The sequence below is a fragment of the Panthera uncia genome (genome assembly GCF_023721935.1).
Source record: "Panthera uncia isolate 11264 chromosome B3 unlocalized genomic scaffold, Puncia_PCG_1.0 HiC_scaffold_1, whole genome shotgun sequence".
Classification (NCBI taxonomy): Eukaryota; Metazoa; Chordata; class Mammalia; order Carnivora; family Felidae; genus Panthera; species Panthera uncia.
The window spans coordinates 100,609,971-100,637,266 of NW_026057582.1; the positions used below are offsets into that span (position 1 = coordinate 100,609,971).

General features: G+C 41.9%; 1 protein-coding gene across 2 annotated transcripts in view; it reads right to left on the reverse strand.

The window, feature by feature from the left end:
- RORA (RAR related orphan receptor A) overlaps positions 1–27,296 on the reverse strand; it is a 711,367-nt gene that overhangs the window by 181,864 nt on the left and 502,207 nt on the right. The gene's annotated exons all lie outside the window — the stretch shown is intronic.

Consider the following 27,296-nt stretch of genomic DNA (forward strand, 5'->3'; position numbering starts at 1 on the left):
GAAAACGTTTAGCCTGTGACTAAGAACTGTGGTAAACCTTGACATTTTTTTTCTTTCAAGTTATTAAGAGAACTATTTAACCCTCCTCTGGAAAGTAAAAGTTGTTGAAAAATTTGGCATCCACATCAGACCCATTACTTAGCTATGGAACAAATCGTACAGGGAAGAAATCCGTTATGAAAATCCATGGTAGACGTAAAAAAAAAAAAAAAAAGTTAGTTCCAAAGTTGTGTGCCAAGACCAAAATCACACGCTTGATCCCCCCACAACTTTCCAAAGGGCTTATTTAGGGAAGCTGAAATTACATAGCCCAACTCGAATTCTTTTTTCCCCCCCTTTTTATTGAGGAAAACTAAACCATTGTTTTTCATCATGTTTGAGTTGGCTTCTCAAAGTGAAGTTAGAACCTTCTGTGAGGAGCCTTGAAGGCTCTCTCACATGGGAACTACAAAAATGTTCCAGAATTTTTTTGAAATAAGCTTTATCATGGGAAGGGAACTTCCCCCAACAGCAACTGCCAGTGAAGTTGAAAATCTGAATACAATTTGCAACTCCGGCTCATGACACCAGCACCAATAAATTGATACATTAGTGCTCTTTCAGCATTATGAGGGCTATATGTGTACTTTCCTTAGGAAATAATGCTTTCTGTAAAATCACTTTGAAGAGAAAGTGCTTATGCTGTCACTCCTGATTATTCAGAACCTCCACACAATTGGATTTAACACAGCCCCAAACAGACCTATCTATATTCGCTGAGCGTGGAACTATTTTCTCCTGACATCCAAAGCCCTGATGAAAATACCACTGGTTTGACTTTTCTACTTAAATTTATTATACAGCGTGATGCAGGGCTCTCATCAAATATTTTCATGATGATTACGTTGATAATAGATTCTGAAAATCTTTCCAGGAAAGCCGCCTGATCTTTGGGATTGCGGTGGCACAGAGCTAAAACTACTCACACCTGTCTCCAGGAGAAAGCATGACCCCAGCATCAATAGTGACTCGGGCCCTCAGTTTGATTAGCTGCCACTGAGCGCTACCAATATAATGAACTGGGGGATATACCTACAGACAAGTTGCCAGATTTAATAGATAAAACACAGGATGCCAGTTCAATTTGCATTTTGGATTCTCCTTCATTGTATATTTGAAATTCAAATTTCACTGGGGATCTTGTATTTTATCTGGCAACGCTAATCCATACAAATAAAACATAAATTATATCTCTTACCTACAGTGAAGAACATAACAATAAATTAATAGTACATTTTCATGGGGAAAGGCTTAAAAACATACCTCTCTTGTGAAAGCAATGTTTTTCTTTTTCTTTTTTGAGAGAGAGAGAGAGAGAGAGAGAGAGGTGAGTGCATACACGTAAAGGAGGGAGAGGGGGCAGAGAGAGAGAGAGACAGACAGACAGACAGACAGACAGACAGACAGAATCTTAAGCAGGCTCCATGCTCAGCTCAGAGGCCGAGTCGGGGCTCAATCTCACGACTGTGAGATCATGACCTGAGCTGAAATTAAGAATTGGACGCTTAACTGAACGAGACACCTAGGCGCCCTGCAAAATTTTAATAAAAAGTGCATTACTGCTAATTACAAGACTGGACTATAATTATCATTTAAATTTTTTTTTTTTTACTTAATAGCCTTTATGAAGACAAAATTCTATTATCCAAAAAAAGTAAACAAATGAAAACAACGTGAACACTCAAAAGATAAATTTAATGGAATGATGAGAAAGTTTACTGGCATTCCCCTCCTCCTCCTATCCTGAAAAATAACATTGGTGATCGCACGAACATCTCGAATTTGTGCGGCTCCTTTCTCTATAGAAGCTCTAGTATTTCATAGCAACTGACTCCACAGAAGTGTAAAAAAAAAACAAAACCAAAACTGTAAAATATCTTCATTTCACAGATGGGTCAAATGAGGCTCAGGGAAGTTTAAGTAGCACAATAAAAAGCTTTCTGTGGAAAGTTAATATCCTTCTGGAAATGTATCCACGGCTCATATTTAAAAACCCTGGTACAAGGCAAAAGATTTATATGATCTGAAGAGAACTGAAGGTTGGTTGATAGGGGGTGGGGGAGAGGGGAGAGTGGGTGATGGGCACTGAGGAGGGCACCTGTTGGGATGACCATTTGGTGTTGTATGGAAACCAATTTGACACTAAATTATACATATAAAAAATAAAATAAATAAAAGTTATAACTAAAAAAACAAAAACAAAAACAAACCCAGAAACAAACCCTGGTACAGACAGTGCCTCTCAAGAGTAAAATATTCAAAAAAAGATTTACACCCAGGACCATACCACTCAGCAGTCAGCTCTGTAAATGATTTAATCCTACAGGGCCCCTGTCCTTTAGTCTTTTCTCAACCAGGAAGCCCCACCAGGGCTTGGGTGAAGGAGGTCCTCAAACAGAGAGGCCCGTATACCCTGGTTTTCGACCAGCAGCCATTTTCTTCACCCTTCAGTGGGGGTGAGGTGGGTCTTCCCTTTTTCTTCTCATTTCCCCAGAGGTTGCAAGATTCCTGCCTTTCTTGACAGAAAGTGCCTCCTTAATGAGATCACAGCAGTCATACATTGCCCATTTTTGTCCTTAAGCAGATCCAAACCTAACGTAACCAGCAGCAGTGGGAGTAGCAGCTCTGAATAATGAATTGTTGGAGAATTGGTTTTCCAAAGATAAATTTCATGAGTATTTAGTAGGCAAACTGCTCTAATTCTACCCCGGAGTAGAAAAGAATTGACTTTTTAAAGGCAGCTCTTAAGATAACTAGATTTGGAGTCTTGCTGACCTGAGCTTGCATTCATAGCCCATACACTTTCTGCTTCTTGGCTGAGAGACCTTGGCCAAGTGACTTAACTTCTCTGGGCTGAATTTACAACTGTATATAATCATAATAATATTCAAAAGGTTGTTGTGAAAACTAAAAGGAAATAAGAATGTCAGGGTGCCTGGGTGGCTCAGTCGGTTGAGCGTTCGACTTCGGCTCAGGTCATGATCTCATGGTTCATGGGTTCAAGCCCCGCGTCGGGCTCTGTGCTGACAGCTCAGAGCCTGGAGCCTGCTTTGGATTCCGTGTCTCCCTCCCTCTTTGCCCCTCCCCGACTTGAGCTCTGTCTCTCTCAAAATAAATAAACGTTACCAAAAAAAAAAAAAAAAAAAAGATATAAGGATGTCAAAGAGCTTTCCAAACTGGGAAGCATAATAAGAATGTTAAAAGGGTGGGGCACACACGGTCTTATTTTCACAAAGCAGAATCAGAATGTTCTACTGAAAGCTATGTCTTAGCTATCCTGATGTCCCTGGGTTTCACACTGACTTACGGCCTAGGACTCTGTTTTTCAGACCCAGTGCTCTGACTTGAACATTCATATTTGTTGGAGGAGAGTTCCTCAAAGTAAGTGTGTGCTATTCTAGACCCTGAAATCCCCTGGACTCTTCACTCTCTGAAATCCAGGGAAGATACTTGCTCATTGGCAAGTGTGCTAAGTGTGCTGCTGTTTAGTGCAGGCAGAGGACTTTGATCACCACCACCAAAGGGTGTCACACAGAGTCCAGCTGTTGTGAAGGTTTTGATTCGCTTCCAAGTGACTGGGAAGAACACCAAGATCCTTCCACTGAGATCTGCAAACAGGCCACCGGGCAGAGTAGTGATCTCTACAGAGACTGCAACTTCACGGAGCTGTGGGAGAGTCACTACCCTGAGCCAACAGTGAACTCATTGGTTGATTTGGGCGAGTCACTCAACATCTCTCTGGGCCTTAGTTTTCTCATCTGTAGAATGAGATAGTTGCACTGCATGGTTTATTAATTTCCTGTCTAGTTCATCGATCCGTGGCTCCTTGCCCTGCTTTCTAGCTCTCAAACCAAGCCTCCTCTTTCTAAGCAACAGGCTTCCAGATCTATTTCTCACTGTACAAAAATCTAATGTAGCTCACAATCAAAGGTAACCCCCTGAAACTTTTTTCTTTTTGCCTTTAAAAACCAAAGAAGAAAGAAGGCAGTACCCACAAAAGGTTATATAAGTAAAAGCTACACTTCTTTTGGGTGATATTTTAAAATTATCTGGGCTACAGAAAAATGGTACCTTTGATAAAGTTGCAAGACTCCTTATATTTCACCCAGATCATATATATATATATATATATATACACACAGAGAGAGAGAGAGAGAGAGAGAGAGAGAGAGAGAGAAGAGAAGAGAAACATTTCTAGGTGATGCTTTAAGAGTAATTTTTAATTTAACAACATGACATCAGTTTTAAATTGTCAATTAATACCCTTAAAATTAAGAGGAAAAATCTCTACGAACACTCTACTCAAAGTAGGGCTTCTAATACAGCAAGAGTGCCTGACTCTATTTAGCCAACCATGCTTCAAAGTAAAGCAAAGCAAATGTCATGAAAATACCACAAATTTATCACTGTCACGGTTATCAGTAGTTTCAGAGTTATAGCTATCACAGAGCAGAGCACTTTAGGAATGTAATCTGATATTTCCAATCAGTGCCAAATCTTGGACCAATTAACTTCCTTGATGGACTTCTTATTGTCTCCTGGTTTCTAGGCAATTGTCTGGGTACCAAGTTTACTTTAACTTTTTTTTTTGGTAAGAAATGGCATCTTTCTTATTCCCCAAACATGCCAATTTTTAAACTAACATTTCCAGAGGCCCTGCATTCTAGACAGGTCCCTAATTATAGAGATGTCCCTTTGCCACTTTGCTATTATTCAGCCTGGGTGTCTTACTTTCTTGCATAATGGGATAACAATTGATGAGATGCAGATATTTTCAACACGGGTAAGTTCTGTGTTAGAATAAAAAACAAAAACTGGGCGCCTGGGTGGCTCAGTCCATTAAGCGTCAGACTTTGGCTCAGGTCAGGATCTCACAGTTCGCGAGTTCGAGCCCCGTGTTGGACTCTGTGCTGACAGCTCGGAGACTGAAGCCTGCTTTGGATTCTGTGTCTCCTTCTCTCTCTCCCCCTCACCAGCTCACACTGTCTCTTTCTCTCAAAAATAAATAAACATTAAAAAAATTAAAAACAAAAACAAACACAACAAAGACTACCGAAAATAAAATGCAGCCAAGTTTTCTTTTTTTCTTTTTGTTTTAAAATATGTCAATGCTTCCATATTTCAAGTGAGCTTGTGTGGGAGGGAGGAAGGAGGAGATGTGCTACTTGATAATTGACAAAATCTTCAGGGGCACCTGGGTGGCTCAGTCGGTTGCGCATCTGACTCTTGGTTTCGGCTCAGGTAATGATCTCACAGTTTGTGGGATCGGGCCCCATGTTGGTCTCTGTACTGGCAGTGTGGAGCCTGCTTGGGATTCTCTCTCTCCCTCTGCCTGTCCCCGACTGGTGCTGTCTCTGTCTCTCTCTAAATGAATAAATAAACTTAAAAAGAATTAAAACAAAACAAAAAACCCCCATCAGAACCCAAAGTCTTTAATTGTCCAACTCATGCCTCTACACTAGACCCACACATGAACTCTTAGTTTAATTTCCAGAAAAGGAGGGCTCCAAATCTGAGGGCTTTCACAGGATTTATTCTCCCTCTTCACAAGGTGAATGAGTTAAATAAGATGCCCATTATTCAAGCTGTGAGGTCTTAGGCAAATGACCTAACTTCTCTAAGTCTCCATTTTCTTATCCATAAAATGGGGACAAAATTCTCAGTGCTGGAAAAAATTCTCAGGCTTCAGTAAACTAATTCACGCAGGGCATGTAGCATAATGCCTCTTTCCTACTCATGATGTTTCTAATCGCACTTTGCATTGGACAGAGAGATATCCCTTGGGTGGACACAGGCATATCCATTAGGGCAAGGTCATTAAGAAGACATAATCTGGCAGATGAGTGTTTGAACGTTCAGGCAGAACTTTCAAAATACAATGTGGAGCATTTAACCTCCCTCCTGCCATGTTATCAACAAGCATAGAGCAAAGGTTGCAATCTGCTGGGTCTGCTTGCTCCCCTCGTGCACTTCCTTTTGACTTCCTCATTGTAAGGAGCTCGTAGTTAAAACAGTCATTTATACGCAGTGAATGAACAGTAGCTAAGAAACATGGCCCAGCATTTAGGTTGCTTTTTCTTTTTTCTTTTCTTTTCTTTTTTTTTGAATGGCTAACAATTGTTTCATAAAGAAAACCTCCCAGTTTGTGCTGGCCCCTGCGCCCCGCCCCCCCATCCTGAGCTGTCCTGTGCGTTGCTCTATTCCATACACAGCCAAGGAGAGGATCTATGCAGGAGGCAGATCAGGAACACGGCCCAAGTGTGGCCTCACCAAACAAAGTGGTGTTACAAAACAATGTCCTTGTCTAGGACAAAAGAGCTATTAATGATAATCAGTGCATATTACTGAAAGTGCTCCAAGTAATCTCTGGACTTTGTTTCAAAAATTCTTAATGGACACTAATGCTTAGAGTTCACTCAAAAGAGAAATAAATTATGTGCCAGGGTTGCAGGGACCAAGGACAACACTCGGAAGGCATCAAAGCATTAGCAATGTTACGACAATCAAGTATTTTGTAATTGCATAAAAAGCCTTTAAAAATCATTTAGAAATACTAATTATGAAGATAAATAATACTTTAATGTGAGATTTCTTTTGTGTTGATTTGAGCCTAGGTTGAGCTGTTTCAGTGATAATAATTCAGCTCTTTTACCAATCAAGGTACTTTATGCTACATGAAAAAAATTTCCATTTTAGTGTGAAAAATGGATATGGGCATTGATAAGAGGAACTTTTTTTTCTGTTTTTTGAAAAAAAAAAAATGTGTGTGTGTGTGATTGCCTTCCATCTCTGGGTCATATTTCCTGATATTTGTGCCCAGAAATACCTCTTAATTTGGGGCAGGCAGGCAAGAGCTATACCCTCTCTCAAACCCTGCTTTTATCTATGACAAAACCATTCTAAGAACAAAACCTTATTCCCAGTTCCTCAGCAAAAGCAACATAAAGACACCAGCGGACTATCCTAGAAAGAAAACGTGAGACTAAACTGACTTGGGAAACATCCATCTTGTCCCTTAGAGATTACTAGGTAATGCGTTACGAGAAGTCCATACCCAAGGAGGGTAGTTTATCCTCTTGTGGCCTGCTGGTGCCAGATGCATGATTAGCACTAAAGGATAGTTAAGAAAAGTAAGAATCCTTGTTCTTTCAAATTGATTTCCTTTTATCGCGTCCATACTGAAAACGGAGCTACCCATTAAATATTACTCCGCTGACTTCAATTTGCTCTTGGAGCTCTGAGCAGAGATCTGAACTGACAAGCATCAAACACTTCCAGCTTAGCCTTCTGGGATGGAGTAGTTTCATAAGTGAATAATTCAATTCAGGTAAAAATCAACAGCTCTTATCATGCTCTTCCAGGAAATGCTTTACTTTAGGTGCCTCTGAAATCTGGTGAGTTGTTTATCTTTGCCACTAATACGGACACGTCCTGACTTGAGGTGCGTGTAGGGGACTTGCCTAGATGCCGTCAAACACGTGGCGATAGGTGTAACGCCCGAACTCAAAGCTACCAGAACTGGTTGGATGAGGGTGACTTGGACATTATAGAGCTGCGGCCCCAAAAGCAAGTCAGGCACCATAGACACTGTTCACGTATTATGCCCTTGTGTGGACAACCGAAATCCGACCTCCACCTCCACAAATCCTGTGGAGCATGGACCGTAGTTGGCATATCAGGTCAAGGTGAGTGATGACTGAAGAAATCTCACCCAGTCTGCCGTCTCCCCAAAACCAAAGTCTGCTGCTGATGGCACAAGCATGGAACCATCACCTTACCATCACCTAGTAAGGAGAGGGAATCTGAAGTGGAAACAATGGGAATTCAGTTCTACACTGTGAGGAGCTGAGCTCTACTGTCAGAACCAGGATGAACACTAAAAGTCACACGATCCAGCAGGATATCAAATAAATAGTGATGTTTACTTTCAGTGGACAGGTGGCTTCAATTATTGCTGAACAGATAGGCTACTAAGGCTCTGTAAAGGATTCCTAAAAGTGTCCACATTAATCATCTTGAAAGAAAAAAGACGAAAACTCCAATGAAATATGTGTTTCATAGCCGCTCCCGTGAAGACAGGATTTTAAGCAGTTTGTCTGGATTGGCTGCTGCTGGGTGATAATTCAAGAAAAGAAAGCAGTCACCAAGGTATTTCCTGTACATTTTCCAACGTACAGAATTTATCGAGTAGATAATTATTAGATGAGACTAATAAACTGTTTTCCCACATGAGATTTAGAGTCAGGAAGCTTTGATTCCAGGCCTAGCTCAGTCACTTGACAGCTATGTGAATTTGGCCAAGATACTGAATCTCTCTGACCTTAGTTTCCTCATCTCTTAAAGAAGGGGGAAAAAAAATCTTTTCTTCTTCCATCTGGTAATGTGACCACCAGAAATGTAGGCATTAGGAAGTGATTATGGATGTACATAGCGTTTTTGTGGCACCATTGGTGTTATCAGTGAAAGGTTAGGGAGGAACCACCCAAAAGTCAATAGTATAGAGGATAAGTTAAATAAACCATAGTATATCTATGTAATGAAATACTCTGTCATCATTAAACTAATGAAAACTTAATTGCATAGAAAGATGTTGTAGCTGTCTTTAGAGAAACAAAAAACTCAAACCAACTACAGCATGATTACATTTCTGGGGAAAGAAGAAAAAAATCAAACAAAACTGCATAGAAAAATGACTAAAAAATACGCGCAAAATAAATGAGTGGTTATCTCTGAGTGGAGGGATTGTGGGTGATTTTTCATTTTTTTCCTTTGTCTCTACTTTCTAAATGTTCTTTCTTTTTTTTAAAAAAAAATTGTTTAAATTCAAGTTAATTAGCATACAGTGTAGTATTGGTTTCAGGAGTAGAACCCTGAAACCAATGAAAGTGATTCATCACTTACATATAATACCCAGTGCTCATCCCAGCAAGTGCCCTCCTTAATGCACAGAGGAGTTAAGATGGCGGAGAAGTAGGAGGGACCGTAGGCTTTCCTTGTCTCTCAAACACAGCTGTACTGAGGTCAGATTACTTTCTAATTATCTATGATAAAACTGTATAAATAAAAGTCTAAGGGGCGCCTGGGTGGATCAGTTGGTTAAGCATTCATTCTGGTTTGGCTCAGATCACAAATCCCTCAAGGCAAGAGTGAGCCCTCTGTCAGTGTCCCCTGAGAATTCTCTGGGTGTTACTGCCATGAAATGTAAAGAGCAGGGTTCTGGAGACAGGAAGACCCAGGATGCAAGCCTGACTTCATCACTATCACTAAGTGACCATCATGGAGTCATTTCCCTTTGGGCAAGTTACTTAGCCCGAGTCTCAGTTTCAGTTTCTGTAGGATAGAGATAAGGAAGAGGCACCTGGTTGGCTTAGTCGGTTGAGTGTCCAACTTCTGCTCAGATCATGATTCATGGGTTCGAGGCCCACATCGGGCTCAGTGCTGACAGCTCAGAGCCTGGATCCTGCTTCAGATTCTGTGTCTCCCTCTCTCTCTGCCCCTTTCCTGCTCGTTCTCTCTCTCTCTCTCTCTCTCTCTCTCTCTCTCTCTCAAAAACAAATGTTAGAAAAAATTTAAGAGGTAAGGATACTTTCTTATTGGGGTTGTTGTGATCATCAAATGGTATAGACAGCATAAAGCTGAAAGCTGTCAAGGGTCTTTGAATTCCATTACCTAAGCAATGTATCTTAGCAGTGCAATGGAATGCTTCCACAAAAAATGGAAGGGAAAAAGGTCTCTATGTCCTTGGGTTGTGGCACTGAGGTGCCTTCTTCTTCTTCTTTTTTTTTTCTTTTCTTTTAGCAGGTTCCACACCCAGCCCGGAGCCTAATGTGAAGCCTGAACTCAGCCTAATGTGAAGCCTGATCTGTGAAGCCTGAGATCAAGCCCTGAGCTGAGATCAGAAGCCGGATCTTAACCAACTGAGCTACCCAGGTACCCCCAAACTATGGCTTCTTTTGAGATTGACATACTGTCATAATTTGTTTGATTTCAACTAGCACAACTCCTCTCTTCTATATTTTCTTTCCCTCCCTCCCTCCCTTTAGTCTTAAGAAGGTTGTAATGGCTTGGGTTATATCCCTCAAAAAGTTATGTTCAAGTCCTAACCCCGGGTACCTGTGAACGTGACTTTATTTGGAAACCGGGTCTTTACTGATGTAATCGAGATGATGTCCTACTGGATTAGGGTAGGCCTTAAATCTAGTGACTGCTGTCTCAATAAGAGAAAGGAGAGGGAGGTGTGGACAGAGAGACACAGAAGACACAAGAGAAAGTCTGGTGAAGATAGAGGCAGAGACTGGAGTCATGTAGCTGTAGGCCAAGGAGCCAAGGACAGCCAGCAACTACCAGAAGTTAGGAGACAGGCTTTTAGAACTTCTTCTCTAGAGCCTTCTGAGGGAGCATGGCCCTGCTGACACCTTGATTTTGGACTTTTAGTACCCAGAACCGTGAGCGAATACATTTCTGTTGTTTTAAGCCACTCATTTGTGACACATTATAGCAGCCATAGGAAGTTGATACAAAGGTTTAGGAAATTTTATGAGCTTACGGTATCTTGACAATACCTTGGGATCTTTCAAAAATATGGTGTGGCAATTCTCTTGCTTCCCCTCCATATCCCCGCATCTCCCATTCTTCCACAGCAGGCACCTTTTTGGTGGGCACACAGCGGCCCAGTTAGAGACTACATTCCCAGGATTCCTTGGGGCTGGGTATAGCCATAAGACTACGTTCTCACTACGAATGTGAGCGGAAGGGGTATGTGTAAATTCCATGTCACTTAAAAGGAAATTGCTTGCCTGGGATATCGTCTCTCTTCTCGTGGACTGGAACTTGGATGAGCCTGTGTCCCAGCTCCAACCATGAGGGCTGCACCTTTGGAGACAGGACCCTGTAAGCTTGTAGGCCTGTCTCCTTCCCTGGGAGTTTCTACAGGCTCAAACACCACAGGAGAGAGAAGCAAACTTCCACTTCATATAAGCCACTGTGTTCTTGGGTCTCTGCTATAGCAGTTTTTAGCCTTTACCCTAACGCATACATAGGGTTAAGAAATAACTCTAGTTTGTAGCTTAATCACCAAATGTTAGATCTGGAAGACAGAAGAAATTATATCTCTTCCTGGGAAAGGACAGAAAACTGGGCCCGAGAGGGACTAGGTGACTGGTTCCAAGTCATGCAGCCAATTAGAGGCCGAGCGGAGAGCAGCACTGAGCTCTGTCAGCTCCAAGGCCTGGTATGTTTAAGTCTCCCTGTTATCGTACAGAACATCTCAGCTAGACCTAAGGAGGTTTCACTGGCATCATTTCAAAGCATCATTTAGGCCAAAGCGAACTGTTTGAACTGTTAATCAGATAGTGTCAGCCCCTGCTCAGTTTCCTTCCGTGGCTCATGAGCTCCTCCACAAGCCTCCCTGGGTCTCCACCTCATGTCCTCCTCTTTCTGCCTTCCCTCACACCTGATCTTCTACATGGACCTTGTAGGATTGTCTCTAAAGATCTAAGCTTGCTCTGGCCTGGAGTCCTTTCAGTTTAGAATTCCCTTTGCCTGGTTCAATTTTCCTGCACATCTCCCCAGGCCTTCCTCACAGCTACTCAGATCTCTAAGGCAGAATGCTCACTCCCCTCCCCCCACTTTATTTACAATGGTGTTCCTGCTCCATTCTCCACTTTGCTTTACTTTTCATAACAGGATTTCTCTCCCTGTGACATTCTATTAAATAGCTATGGTGTGTTTCTCCAAAAATGCCAACCCTTAAAAGTCAGGGACTTCATGTTCTCGGATTATCACTGTATTTTAGAATGCTGACAATGGTGCCTGGCACATAGTGGGAGCTCAAGAACATCCGTCAAATGAATGACTGGAGACGGTCTCCAGAGCAACGTGTCTAGTCTATCGATTGTGACCTCAAAACCTAGTCCTCTGGAAATGTATAGAGAACACGGGAGAACAGAAATGGTTAGGCAGAGGCTAGATGAGATGGTCTGGGGACACAGAAGGAAAATTTTGCATGGGTGGAGAGAAACCAGCAAACTACACACAAAGAGAGAAGGGGGGGGAGAACACATACCAACCCCAGGACCCAAAGCAGAGGTCAGGGAATCAATAGAAAAGGTAAAATGGCGCTCTTAAACACTTTTGATAAAATCAATTTGGCCATTACCACAGCTGAACACAGGGCACGTAGGCCTCATCTGTTAGAAAGATCTTTATGATCTTGTTAACGGATCCCCGACACAGAAGCTGTAAAGGTTATAACCCAACTTGTAAAGCTAATCTCATATTGGCTCTGGGATAATAAAGAACCGACAGAAAAATTCCCACTTAACCATATGCTACAGCAAGAAGAAGAGCTTGTGTGACTTCTTCTATGGCAATTCGGAATAGTTTAACTTTCCCACTTCTGAGGCTGAGAAAGCAGTTTTAGAAACAACGATTTTAGGATGCAGGGTTCTTAGATATAGAGGTTAACTTGGGTTTAGCAATCTCTCTTCTATTCAAGGTGATTTAAAAATAAAATTGGTATTTTTATTTTTAAAGATAGCTCTGTTTTATATTTGTATATCCTAGATGAAATCCTTGGATTATTATTATTATTATTATTATTATTATTTCATATGTGAGTTTAGGGTCTTTTTCTTTAAAAAAAATTTTTTTTTAACATTTATTTATTTTTGAGACAGAGAGAGAGAGAGCATGAACAGGGGAGGGTCATAGAAAGAGGGAGACACAGAATCTGAAATAGGCTCCAGGCTCTGAGCTGTCAGCACAGAGCCCAACATGGGGCTTGAACCCACAGACCGCGAGATCATGACCTGAGCCCAAGTCAGACGCCTAACCGACTGAGCCACCCAGGCACCCTGGGTCTTTCTTTTTCAACAGAGTAATGCAGCATTATTTCTTGATCATACTCCTCTGGACCACACAGTCCAGATCATGCCTGTGGAAGTAGTGTAGAAAGGGAAAACAAGTTTATGCTACATAGCAGGTCCAGAAGACAAAACAAAATAGCAATCATAAAACCTTTCTGAGTGGCCTTGAAAAGAACACAGGGGAGAATGTGAGTGTATCAGGCATTTAATTTCAGACTGAAATATGAAACATGTAGGGATGAAATGATACAATGTCTAAGATCTGCTTTAAAATGCTTAAGGGCACCTGGGTGGCTCAGTAGGTTCAGCATCGGATTTCAGCTCAGGTCATTATCTCGTAGTGCATGAGTTCGAGCCCCGAGTCAGGTTCTGTGCTGACAGCTCAGAGCCTGGATCCTGTTTCAGATTCTGTGCCTCCCTCTCTCTCTGCCCCTCCCCGGCTTGCTCTCTGTGTGTGCCTCTCTCTCACTCTCTCAAAAACAAACAAACAAACAAAAAAAAACCAACCAAAAAACGCTTCAGCGAAGGGGAAGGGGATAGCCGAAGCACGTGTGACAAAATCTTGAGAAGCATTCGATCTTGTACGTTTGGTATCCAGGAATTCACTCCACTGTTACCTCTCTTTGAGTATATGTTTGAAATTTTCATAATAGAAGGGTTTTACTGGCTTGGAAAACTTTGAAAAGAGGCCGAGTCTATCTCATGTATAGTGTGTGAGAGATTCTGCCCACACATGTGAATAGGTAGCAGTCGTAGTTCCCCAACCACTGAAGAAAGTGCTACTCACTAGAGCAGGTTTGAATGCTGTGGAGAGCAGATACCTTCAGAATACATATTTATTCAGCCATTCATTTGATTTTACTTACACAAAGAAACATTTAATACCTTTTATTCCTCCTCCTTAAGTTCTTGTTTTCAATGGGGTCTTAATCTTGCCAATAGTGGTTTTGTCAACCATGACACGTTTTAGGAACCTAACCTCATTGGTTGATGCCAAAGTAGTGGAATTTGTTATGGCCACGTGAAGGGAGCATGTGGTAGAAAATAAATCAGAAGACCTGACTTTGAATTCCACCTTCCCCTCCTGTGGCTCACTGCCATCTTTTTTTTTTTTTTTTTTTAACGTTTATTTATTTTTGAGACAGAGAGAGACAGAGCATGAACAGGGGAGGGGCAGAGAGAGAGGGAGACACAGAATCAGAAGCAGGCTCCAGGCTCTGAGCCATCAGCCCAGAGTCCGACGCGGGGCCCGAACTCACGGACCGCGAGATCGTGACCTGAGCTGAAGTCGAACGCTTAACCAACTGAGCCACCCAGGCGCCCCAACCATCTTTTTACTATACTTTGATGAGTCTACCCTCTTGGACAATCTTGTGCTTGGTTCTGTTCATTCTTAGCAGCCCATGTTTTTGTTGGTTGGATGAAAGTCCCATCAGTGGCATATAACAGCAGCCACCCTTAAAAGCAGGCCACTTCTACATAGAAACCTAAACAAACCAGGGGTCCTTGGTTAATGATTCCAAACAAGAATCCAAGATATCCTGGCTACTCTCTGAGTGGTTATTTTAAGGCAGATGGTTGTTGCTAACTTACAGTTCAGTCCCTTTACAGGTAATTTCAATTCATCATTCAGAATAGCAATCTGATCCTCAAACAAGATGTAGCATTTCCCCATTAGTTGTTTATTTTATTTTATTTTATTTTATTTTATTTTATTTTATTTATTTACTTATTTACTTGTTTATTTGTTTGTTTGTTTGTTTGTTTGTTTATTTATTTATTTATTTTTAGTCCCACATTTTCAAACTCCCTTGAAGATTACCCAAAGGGCAGGGGCACCTGGGTGGCTCAGTCGGTTAAACCTCCAACTTTGGCTCAGGTCATAATCTCGTGGTTCACGAGTTCGAGCCCCGCGTTGGGCTCTGTGCTGACAGCTCAGAGCCTCGAGCCTGCTTCAGATTCTGTGTCTCCCTCTCTCTCTCTCCCCCTCCCCTGCTTGTGTTCAGTCTCTCTCTTTCTCTCTCTCTCAAAAATAATAAAAACATTAAAAAAAATAAAAAAAAGAGATTACCCAAGGGCAACTTGTAGTTTGCCACTGTAACAACACATTCATTGTTGTACAGCTGATGCAGATTTTCAACCCACCTTCTGATGTCCTCGTCTCCCTCTGTGAAGCAAGTGGTCAAGAAGATACTGCTGAACCAATTTCCAGGGAGGAAACTGAATATCGGAAGGTGAAGGGGCATGCTCAATGTCAAGTGGCTCCTGTATGACAGAGCTGAGGCCAAAAGCTCAATCATGTGATGTTTTTCAGTGGCCATTGTAGTTATTTCCTTCTCTGGTTGAAGCCTTTAAGTGCACCTCCTGAGCCCACACCAAGAGCCAAAGGCATCCAGCAAAAAGCATCACAGACCAACATCTGTATCCCAGGTCAGTGAGTTCCCTGTAGTCTCCCGTCCCTTCTACCAGCATTAACTTTTTCACCAACAGGCTCTTCTCGCTTTACAGTCTGGTTGTCCTTTCCATTTTGTGCAGTTTGGACTGGTAAACCAGTGTTTAGATGGTTTACAGTTGTGTGAGTGCCCCTCTGTTCCATGTCCTGTATTTGTGAGCAAGAGACTAGAGGAGCCTTACCCAAGCGTCAAGGACACTCCTAACCACCAGGTGAGAGACTGGACTCCCTATGACAGTACATTATCCAAACGCATGTGCATCAATTCTGTCACACACAGCTCTGTCTTCCACCCTCTGGCTTTCACCCACACAACATAAAAACAGCACTCTCCATGCCTTTATGATTTTGGAAACCAACCCATATGCAGCTGAGGTAGCTTTAGTTACCTTTAATTTCAAAGCTGTCACTAATGTAGTCCCAGAGCCGAAGGAAAGCTTGAAACTATTTGAACATCTCACTAATGAACAATGTATGAATAACCTGATCTTTCAGCTCAAAGTGGAATTTGCTCAAGGGTGAAAACTCAAGACCTGCCATCTATACTGGCCTCTGACTGGCTGTCTGACTGCTCGTTCTCTCCTTGCCCCCTGTTGTCAAGTGCTATGGTAGGTGATGGAGATGGCCAACAAGATAGCAATGGTCCCTGTACTCATGGTGCGAAGGGAAAAGCTTACAGTATGGGTATCAGTCAGAGCCTCAACCAGGGGCCCAAATCCCATTCTGGCCATCCATTTTGCATCAGCCCCACACACGTTCCTAGCTGTCATCACTTCTTCCTCAGGAAGCACAAACATTGCTCAGCACATCCATGAGCTTCAACTGCAAAAAGTGTTTTGGGGGGCGGGCAGTGAAAACATGCAGACTTATGTTAATTCGGTCAAACTCTTGGCACATTTCTCTTTTCATCCTTGGTCACTTGAGGCCCTGCTGACTTTTTTCAGGAGCCTATGTCCACAAAGAAATGCATACGAGAGGAACCTCTTCCCCCCTTCCTGCTTATATATTTTCCCCTACAGGCATCCTTTTCTCCCCCCCTACAGACATCTTTGATAATTTTTTTTTTTTTTTTGCATTTCGAAAGATCCTTACACACGGTTTAAATATTCCAGAGAGTTCCTACAACTACTATATGACTATGATAACAGGTTCTGTTAAAAAAGATAGCAGATTCTGTTACTCTGTATTTGCACACATGAAACTCATGCCTCAGTTTCCAGGGTAACAGAACAAATAAAACAAGCCATCTCCCAGATGCCGATATGGTCAAGGTCGGATAGCTTTGAGCTCAGACATCAGGAACCTCTCAGCCAACTCAACATCCTCCCGATTCTTCATGTTTTTCCCCCTGTAGTCACACTCGGTGTCGCTTACTGAAGAGTGCTTTAGATACGCAGGGGAAGCAGGTAAACTTTCAGGATTTTAACTGCAGCAAATGAAGGCAGAAGTGACTCATCAGAGCGAACGTGACTGCGTCAGGGCCATCAACGTCAGATGGACTCAGCCTCAGACAGCAAGTCTGGCACCAGGTACGGCTTCCACGACCACCACGCCTCCGAGAGACGGCGGAGCTGCAGAGGATTCCGACATGGCTTCTAAGCTGACAGAAGTCTTCTTCTTATTACATACTACGCTGAAACTCTGAGCCTTGCCGTAAGTCATCATTTTATGGACTTTTAACGACGACGGTAAGATACCACCACGCGTGGCACTGCCAACTTTGCTATGAGGGCTACCTTCCCCGCCACCGTGACATTCGAAGTACAGAGTCTCCTTCATCTACAGGAGCTGTCCTATCAGCCCGCTAATGGGAACAATTCATTTAACCTGCTCTCGAAGTACAGCCAAGGAGTGCAGTAATGCGTATAGGATCCGGGGGGAACCGCTCCTCCCAGCTGGCCCCTCCTGCCATTTGATTCATTGACGAGAGTTCCATTTTCTCTCCACACAGGCCGACTTACAGAAAGAAAAAAAAAAAAAAAAAAGGACATTCCAGAAAAATTAAGTTAACTATTAGCCAAATCCCCTCAAGCTGCTGGCTTGGATTATGTAACAGCTCCTTAATTCCAGAAGCTACGGAAGAGGAGGCCGGCATTTCTCTGATTTCCTATCCGTTTCACGCGGCTTCCGTGCCCCCCTCCTCTTCGCCCGGCCCACCGCCCAGCCACATATGTCTTCGGCGGTCTATGCAGCACATACTCCTCATCCATTTTAATTAGGTGGGAGGCTCCTGCTTACACTGCAGGGCATGCCGGCTTCATAAACTTCTCACTTTACACGACCCTCGCTTCCTGCCTTTGACCCACTCACCACACAACATTTGCAGAGCCGAAATCCTAGCAACAGCACCTGCGATCATTAATGTATTAAACCGTTGTTCCAAAATGACTAAACACATTATTTCTGCTGCGGAAGAAAATGCTGAGGTGAAGCAAGAGCAAAGGTAAAAGACCTGGTTTTCCTAAAATGGATATAGCCTCGGAGGCCTTTATATCCTCCAAGGACACGGTCTCGATTCTTCTGATCATTTTTCAAATCGACTTAATGAGCGTGAGATGGTCCTCTCATTAAACTGATATAATAGATAAACAGTACCTGCATTTAGGGTGGGCAACTGAAATAGGGAGCCTGTTTCTTGAGATTCTAAAGGGTTTTTCACCAGAGCAAAAGGAGGGCTTGACTTCTGAAGGCGGCTTTACACGCTCTGCCATCACTCTGGCACATGAAACAGAGGGAGAGAATTTTGAGCTCTCTTGAACTAAAAGCAGTTCCAGTTGGTATGGATTGTTTCTCATAGGATTTTGAGTAATTTCCGTATCATAAATTTTAGCTCTGCTCATGACTTCCTTCAAAGATAACTAAATGCCTAGCCAGTTGGAAAAAATAAACATTTAAAGAGCTACATAAACCCCAACATATTTTTTTTTCAAAAACCGCAAGCCCAAGTTAGATTCTCTACGTCCCACACAACTGTCCAAATGAGGCTCACCTCACCCCCATCTTCCAAGTACGGCCCCAAACCCAAATCTTATCTTTCTAAAGATCTTTTACGAAGTAGATGTTAAAAGCAAACAAGGTTATCATTTAACCAGCTGTTCTTATTGCCTCAACATACAGAACTGTCCACATTTGCTACTTCTTTCCAGAAAAGTCTGCTTTCTGTCTCCAAACACGGGAGGGAAGCTTCAGAGCCACACACTGCTATACTTCTGCCTGCTTGGGAGAAAATAAGGCCTGATCTCATGTTAACGAAATCAGGCCTGTTAGTAGCATCTGTGGTCTACTGTGACCCTGCAGAGACATAAATTTCTCATTTTTAGACTTTCCTCAAATTTCATAAGTTATTTTTTGTTATTGCAAAACCCAGTCCTTTATAATAAATTTATAGGGTGCCTAGGGGGATATCCATTCATATTATATGGTATCTCATTCTAGGTTCCTCCGAGATAGAAGCACGGAGTTAACACCACTCAGATAGCAACTCTCAATTGTGAAGTTCCTGCGCGATAGGACCAACGAGGCTCCTGTGGGATCTCACACACATGCAGAATATAAAAGCCTACAAAGTGAAAATGATGCCACCCCACTCCTGAAGTAGGATCACCCAGGTAAGCTGGAAAAACGCTTTGGTGGTGTTTATAGCCGTGAAGTGATTATGTATTTTACTGTAGAAACTGGCATAAGTACCAATTTTGAGGGATTTTTACATACTAGATGAGCAAGTTAAGGTGTCACCCCTTCCTCTTTCTTTCCAGAAGCATCAGAAGTCACAGTCATTTATTAAGGAGGGGAGAATGCTGGGGGAGCAGTGGCCCAGTGTGCACATAATGATTTAAAAAGCTGGTTGGCTTCTGATTATTACCAGGGGCTGACAATCCTAAGCAACGTCAGTTATAAAATATTCCTGCCCCCAGGGCCAACCACTCCCACTGCCTGCCTGTTATTTGATATGCCACTGTGAAAGCATTCCACCATCTTTTTTTTTTTTTTTTTTTTTAACATTTTTTATTTATTTTTGAGACAGAGAGAGACAGAGCATGAACGGGGGAGGGGCAGAGAGAGAGGGAGACACAGAATCGGAAACAGGCTCCAGGCTCCGAGCCATCAGCCCAGAGCCCGACGCGGGGCTCGAACTCACGGACCGCGAGATCGTGACCTGGCTGAAGTCGGACGCTCAACCGACTGCGCCACCCAGGCGCCCCACCACCATCTTTCTTAAAAAAGGTACATCACCATTTTTAAAAAATGAAAGTAATACATATTTAGTGTAGACCATCAAGGCAAATTTTTTGACGGTTAAAATTTCCATCAACTCTACCACATACTGATAATTGTAGCCCTTTTATCATTTCCATCTTTTTGTTATTAAAAATAATTACACTATAGAGGCACCTGGGTGACTCAGTTGGCTGAATATCCAACTTCAGCTCAGGTGATGATCTTGCGGTTCATGAGTTTGAACCCCACATCAGGCTGGCTGCAGTCAGCCTGTCAGCACGGAGCCGGCTTTGGATCCTCTGTTCCCCTCTCTCTGTTCCTCCCCTACTTGCACTCTCCCAAATATAAGTATTGAAAAAATAATTCTACCATAAATATCCTTGTTATGTATATTTCTGCTGACATTCATGATTTTTTTTTAAAAAGTACATTCTTGAAAGTTTAACTTTTATTAAAGTTTATTTATTTTTAGAGAGAGAGTGAGAGAGAGAGAGAGAGAGAGCAAGTGCAAGAAATAACAAGTGTTGGTGAGGATGTGGTGAGCTGGGGAGGGGCATAGAAAGAGGAAGAGAGAGTCCCAAGAAGGTTCCGTGCTATCAGTGCAGAGAATGATGCAGGGCTTGATCCCATGAATCCTGAGATCATGACCTGAGCTGAGATCAAGAGTTGTACACTTAACCAACTGAGCCACTCAGGCACCTAAAAAGTTTAACTTTTAAAAAGAATTTAATATATATCATTAAAAGTGTCCTGTAGAAAGTGTTTGTCAATCTCTAATTCCTGCACTAATGTATACTCTCACCGATATGAACATTATCCTGGAAAGTAAGACTTGATACTTAGTTGACTCAAAGGTATCTTCTTTTAATTTACATGTCTTTGTTTACTTATGAGATTGTCTTATCTAAGATTGCTGACTTTTTTTTTTTTTTTTACTTTATTTATTTATTTTGAGAGGGGGGTGGGCAGAGAGAGTAGAGAGAAAATCCCAAGCAGGCTTCTCTCTGTCAGCGCAGAGCCTGGTGCAGGACTTGAAATAATGAACCATGAGATCATGAGCTGAGCTGAAGAGTCAGTTGCTCAATTGACTGAGCCACCAGGTGCCCTTAAGTTTGCTGACTTTTGTATTTTCTCTTTTACTAATTGCCTGTTCATATCTCTGCCCATTTTTGTAGGTGATATTAGTCTTTTACTTACCAATTTGTAATAATTCTGTAAAATTAATCAAATATTGCTGTTTTCTAAATTTTGTGTCGGTTTATTTTTATATGTGCAAAATAAAAATGCTTTATTTTATTTAAGGGGATGGCATCAAATCTAGTGGTCTTTCACTAATGGTTTCTGCCTTTGCTTATATACCTATAAAGACTTTGTCTATTCCAAAAACATATTCACCTATATTTATAAAAATTATTTTTATGAGGGCAGAGGACCTGTATAGACATTTTTCCAAAGAGACCTACAGATGGCCAAGGAATAAATGAAGAGATGCTCAACACTCATCACCAGGGAAAGGCAAATCAAAAATATAATGAGATGTTACCTTAAATCAAAAAGACAAGAAATAACAAGCGTTGGTGAGGATGTGGAGAAAAAGGAACTCTTATGCACTGTTGGTGGGAATGTAAATTGGTACAGCCACTGTGGAAAAGAGCATGGAGGTTCCTCAAAAAATTAAGAAAAGAAATACCATATGATCCTATAATTCCACTACTGGGTATTTACCCAAAGAAAACAAAAACAATCATATGAAAAGATATAGGCATCCTTATGTTAACTGCAGCATTATTTACAATAGCCAAGATATAGAAGTAACTAGAACATCCACTGATGGATGAATGGATAAAGAAGATATGGTACATACACAAACACACACACATACACACAGAGAGGGATATTACACAGCCATAAAAGAGATGAGATCTTCACATGTGTGACAACACATATAAACCTATACTAAGTGAAATAAGTCAGACTGAGAAGGAGAGATACCACATGATTCCAATTACATGTGGAATCTAAAATATAAAACAAGTGAATAAACAAACAAAAAGCAGAATGAGACCCAGAATCGGACCTATAAATACAGAAAGAGAAATGATGGTTGCCAGAGGGAAAGGTGCTGAGGGTATGGGAAAAATGGGTGAAGGGGAGTGGGAGGTACAGGCTTCCAATTATGGAATGAATAAATTATGAGATTGAAAGTCCCAGCATAGGGAATACAGTCAATGATATTGTAATAGTGTCGTAAGGTGACAGATGGTAGCTATACTTGTGGTGAACACAGCATAATGCATAGAGACGATGAATCACTCTTATACACCTGAAATGAATATAACATTTTATGTTAACGATACACAAATAAAAAATTTTTAAAAATTTTTATGATTTTATTCTTCATATTTAATTTTAAAACTCAAAGTTATCTAGATCAATTTTTTCTTTTTCTTTTTAATTTTTCTTTTTTCTTTTAGAGAGTGAGAGAGAATCTTAGGCAGGCTCCATGCTCAACAAGGAGCCCAATGCAGGCCTCAATCCCACAACCCTGGGATCATGACCTGAGTTGAAATCAAGAGTCGGATGCTCAACTGACTGAGCCTCCCAGGTGTCCCTATCTTTCTTTAGCTTAGTTAATAGATAAATTATTTCATTCCACTTCTTGTGATTTGAGTCCAAACAATAGACAAACTCTCTCATGTCTTTCTTTATTCTTTTCCCAAGTGAGGTATGTCACTGTATCTGTCATGTAAGAAAAAAAAAAAGATCAGGAATATCAAAAGGCTTGGAAGCAAATTCTAGCCCCAAAACTTTATGTACAGAATTTGAGTCTCTGCTTCTTCTTTAGAAAATGAGGACAACATTAAGATTTGGAGCATCCGTTTCTTAAATTTGTTTTTACTGAGTAAACCTGGGAACATTTCCTGATTTCTATGTAAAATGGGGATTATGCAGAGAAGCAAAATGCTTAACACTTTCTATAACAGATCACTGGCATCACAGAAAGTTTCACTTTTATCTTCAGTATATTTAGTATTTACCCACAATGAAAATTACTGGTAACGTTTTAATACCAATAGTTTTCCAAATAAGGCTGATTTTATCAATAAAGCTCTGTGTGCTATCTACCTAAATTTGTTGAGATTAGAGTTATATTCCAGAAGCCAAGAGGGCTCCATTCACTGACCTCACACAAAGTATACACATAGGACATGACGTGCTGCTCTTGTGCTACTCCATGAGCTGATTGGCTTTTTGTCCAGGAGGAAAGCTGGGGAGGTCAAAGACACAGGAAGCACATTGTAGAGAGGGCTGACCTGCCCAGATGTGGGAATGGTGCTCATCAGAAGAAACAGGGGTTGGGGGGAAGGTGGATGGGCAGGGGAAGCACGTATTTGATGAAAAAACTAGAGCATGGGAAGAATAATGTGCGCAGACAGGCCACCATATGGGCTTTGAATAACAATTCACCACTCTACTCAAGAGCGTCTAAAATATAACAACCCTTCCTCATCACTCCCTTTCACCAGGGCAATTGCCAGCAAAGATGTATTACAGCACACAATTTTCCTTAAGGGAAGGTAAAGCCTACTGTAGGAGAAGGGGACAGGGGTGGTTGATCTTAGTCCTGTCTGACCACAGCCCCAATCACGGAGCTCTTTGGCCTTTTGGCTTTGCAGAAACTGGAGGAAGCAGAGCCAAGGTGATGATGCTTAAGGGAAATCTTTCATTCCACACACAGTGAACAGAAATCCAAGGGATACTTCCAACATACTCTATAAGGATGTGGGAAAGGAGTATAATCTAGTCATCCTCTACTGAGTGTAGGGAAAAGAACAGCCCAGTAGGCAAAGCAAGAACAAAAAAGTCAGGAATTTTTTCAATGTATTTCACTTGCACTAAGTGTTTTTCCAATACAGTGCTGTATTTGAGGCATCAAGGAAGTTACTTAATGAAGAAAGGCACCTGATTTCTCAGCCTTTACAGCTCCCCAGGTGCTCCTTGTTCCTAAAGACCTCTTAAAGACCGGTCTTGTTTCCTCTACCAGGGATGAGATTCCTTTTTTCTTTCCTGGGCTAATTCCCACTAAACCTTCAAGACTCAATGGCATCTGCACTTCATCATCATACCCAGGCTATGTTGGCTGTCGCTCCCCAGTGTGCCCTCAATCCAGCCTGTGGTCTACTGCGCAGCTTGTCGCAGCTCAAGGGAAGGAATGATAGCTCAAGCTATTACCTAGCTTGGAATATTTTTATAAGGATTAACTAAAACAATCCATGTGCGAGTGGTTGCCATATAGTAGGTCATTAAAAAAAAAGTGAGTTCATTAAGATTATTGGAAAGAGATTTTTCTATGGTGCTATGTTTAAAATTCTTAATTCAGTTTGTTTGGGAGGAAGCCCTCACCTTCTGTGACAACCTTGTTTGGAATGGGCCTTTTCTCTCTTACCATTTTCATTCAAAATATCTGTGGCAGTGCTGTGGAATATTCCAATTCGTCCTCTTGACCTCTATCCATAAACAGCCTTTCTCACAATGAGATGTTCCGAGTTTAGGAGCCTTGCTATTTTCAACAAAGAATTAATTGCAAAGTAATTAAGTTTAGAGCAGGGGAATAGATGAACCCTGTCTATCATAAAGGAACAGTGTGGATGGTGACATAATGAAGCAAAGAGACGATGCTTTAGATTAACACACACACACACACACACACACACACACACACACACACACAATCTCTTTTCTAAAGCACACAAAGAAACCTCCCATCACTTATATTGACAAGATAAATCTAAGCTGCTTAAAGAAGCACTTAATTTTGTTCTCATTAAGTCGCAGGGTTAAGGGCTTTACCCTCAATGTCCATGGAAGCAATGTTAGGTTTTCACCTTGGAAAGTTCTCTGAGGCCCTAAGTCCATTGACAAATATAGCACTAAGATGTGTTACAGAAACATGCATCTGAAAGCCAGTTGCATTGCTGGCCACAGTCCCACTTGGCTGCATTTTCCTCAATGAACATAGAATGCACAGAGAATACCAGAGAGGCACAAGTGTTCCCCTCTCTGTCTCGAAGCATGCAAATTTGCAATTAATCAACAGTGGCTATGGAGGGGGGCAGATAAGGACAGTCACTAGCAGGTTTTACCATGAGAACTAGGAGGCTTAATCTGCTTAAGGGCAATTAGGTTGATGCCATCCTAACATTTTTTCCCAGTTGCTTCAGGCATGGAGAGGATGCCAGCTCACATCACACATCCTCTCTGACCAGTGTGAATGGAGAAGGTGTTGGAGGAATGCTAAGGGGTCATTTAATTTCATCCTTACACAGACTTGTGTTTAGATTAAAACAGTTTATTTCCAAAGACCACATATTTGAGCCTGGAAACATGGTTATCGAGGATCTCAGAAAAATTTGAGGAAAAGAAAGAAAGAGAGAGAGAGAGAGAGAAAGAATGAAAAAGAAAAAGAAAGAAGTAAAAGGAAAGAAGCGAAGAAAGGAAAAAAAGGATGAAGGTCTATGAGGAAATATAGCAAAATTTTAACTGTGATTGCATCTAGTATTTTTCCTCCTTTCTGCTTTTGCATCTTTTCCGGATTAAAAAAAATTTTTTTAATGTTTATTTATTTTTGAGAGACAGAGAGAGAAAGGCTGGAGGAGGAGTAGAGTGAGGGAAACGGAGGATCTGAAGCAGGCTCTGCACTGGCAGCAGAAAGTCTGATGCGGGGCTCGAACGCACGAACCGCGAGATCATGACCTGAGCCGAAGTCGGACGCTCAACCGACTGAGACACACCCAGGTGCCCCTCCAGACTTTTTATATGACTATTTTGTTTTACTTTTTATAGAGGGGACATTAAAATAAACTTGATTTTGCTAACTTATTAAAAGCTCTAAAAGAAACCACATCGATTCTAACGAAATGGCTTTAAGAGGCTTCCTTACCCTCAAGGAATTTTACCTCTGACTTTAGGCAACACGGCTGTGACAAAGATGCCGGACTCCAAACTCGAAAGGATGAAATACCAAACTAAGGTTGCTTTCAAGGTGATTACGTGCTGGCTCCTTTCTGGTGCTTTTTCAGGGTTTCGGGTTGGAGATGAGTGGTGGGAGGGGCCACTATCAGCGTGTGGTTACGAGGAAAGAAGGGGTTGCCACCATGCTTTCATCACACCCATCCTAGAAGCAAACACAGCCCACAGACCCTGTTGTCACACTGCCTGGGTGGCGCCCCGAAGTCGCTACAGGCATCCTCCTTAGAGGGTGGGGCAGAGGAGCCGGAGAGGGTGAAAAATAACAACAACCGCCAGAGCTCTCTCCAGCCAAGTCTTCTGTCGTCTCCTTTCTCCCTGTCCCTCCTGGCCACAGAAGTTGACTGGTTTTGCTTAAATCCCTCAGAGAAGCATGAAGCCTTCTCATAAAATCAAATACATAAAATGGGAAACGATAAAAGCTTGAAAAAAGGTGGCTAAGAACGCATGGGAGAGAACGATGAGGTAGAACTCAAGTGGCTGGCACTTCAAGTGCATAATCTAGGTCAGATGGGCGCCAATCCACGGAAAGCTGCACGAGAGACACCGACACGGGGCCTTGTCGGTGACTGACTGGGTTCACATCGTGGTTATCTTATGGTGTCCTACACCATGGGCTTCAAGCCTTCCACACTGAACACCCCTGACTCCTATTTCTCTGGGTGGTGAATGAGCTTGCACTCGACACCACACCGCTCTCCCCGCTGACCTACATTACATTTTCCTGTGAATGAGTTTAATGGATGAAAATCTGATTCGCATGAGCTTCCACATGTGACTGCTGGGGGCTGGCAACACTCTTCGTGTGAGTGTGTGTGTGGAGGCACTACAGACATTTGCTCTGACTTTTCTCCTCTAAACTCGCTCAACACTCACTTCAAGGGCTCCGGGGTTTAATTTCTGCTTTGTGTTTTCTTTTGCTCTCCCCCCACAGCAAGACGATCCTTCTTAACGTGGTGTCTTTGTGCCGGCAGAAAAAAAGAAACACAAACAGTGAGAAGTTCTCTACCTACACAGTGGGGCAACCGAGGCAGTTTGGGTCTCACTGTAGTAAGTTAATCCGAAATACATGGCACGCTGAACTGGTTTCATTCGAAGACTGGGCTTCGATGGAATGCCAAATCAGGAATTTTGATACAATCTGGAAAACGGGGCAATGATAAGATAAATACCGGTTTGAGTTTTCCCCGAAATTTCTGTGGACTGGAGTTTAGATTTAAAAGTTTCCCCTCATAATTTACATTATCAATTTGTAACATATCACCACAAGTATGTGCGCAATGATGACCCTGTGATTCTTGAACAGCTACTTAACTATAATGTGATTTAATCAAAGTATTCAACAATTGTAGGGTCATAAGGCCATAAAATGAACAGGCTTAGAAATACAGTCATTTTATTATGTAATTATTGTAAGGGAGACAGGGCCATTTAAAAAAATCAGAAGGAAGGGGATGGTACTATTTTCTTTGGTGACAGAGTCCTTAAAAACAACTTCTCGACTTACGGTTAGAAATCCACCCCGTTCTCTTTCACCAAACAACTTCCCCCCCTGCCCCCCGCTTTAGACTGTGTATTCTGTTCTACAGACTGTAAGATGTAAGAATTAGGAAAACTGAGAGATAATTTCTCTAAAGGGAAGCATAATCTATTTGCTTAATGATCCTACGAAGAGCTAATAAGTATCATCCCTC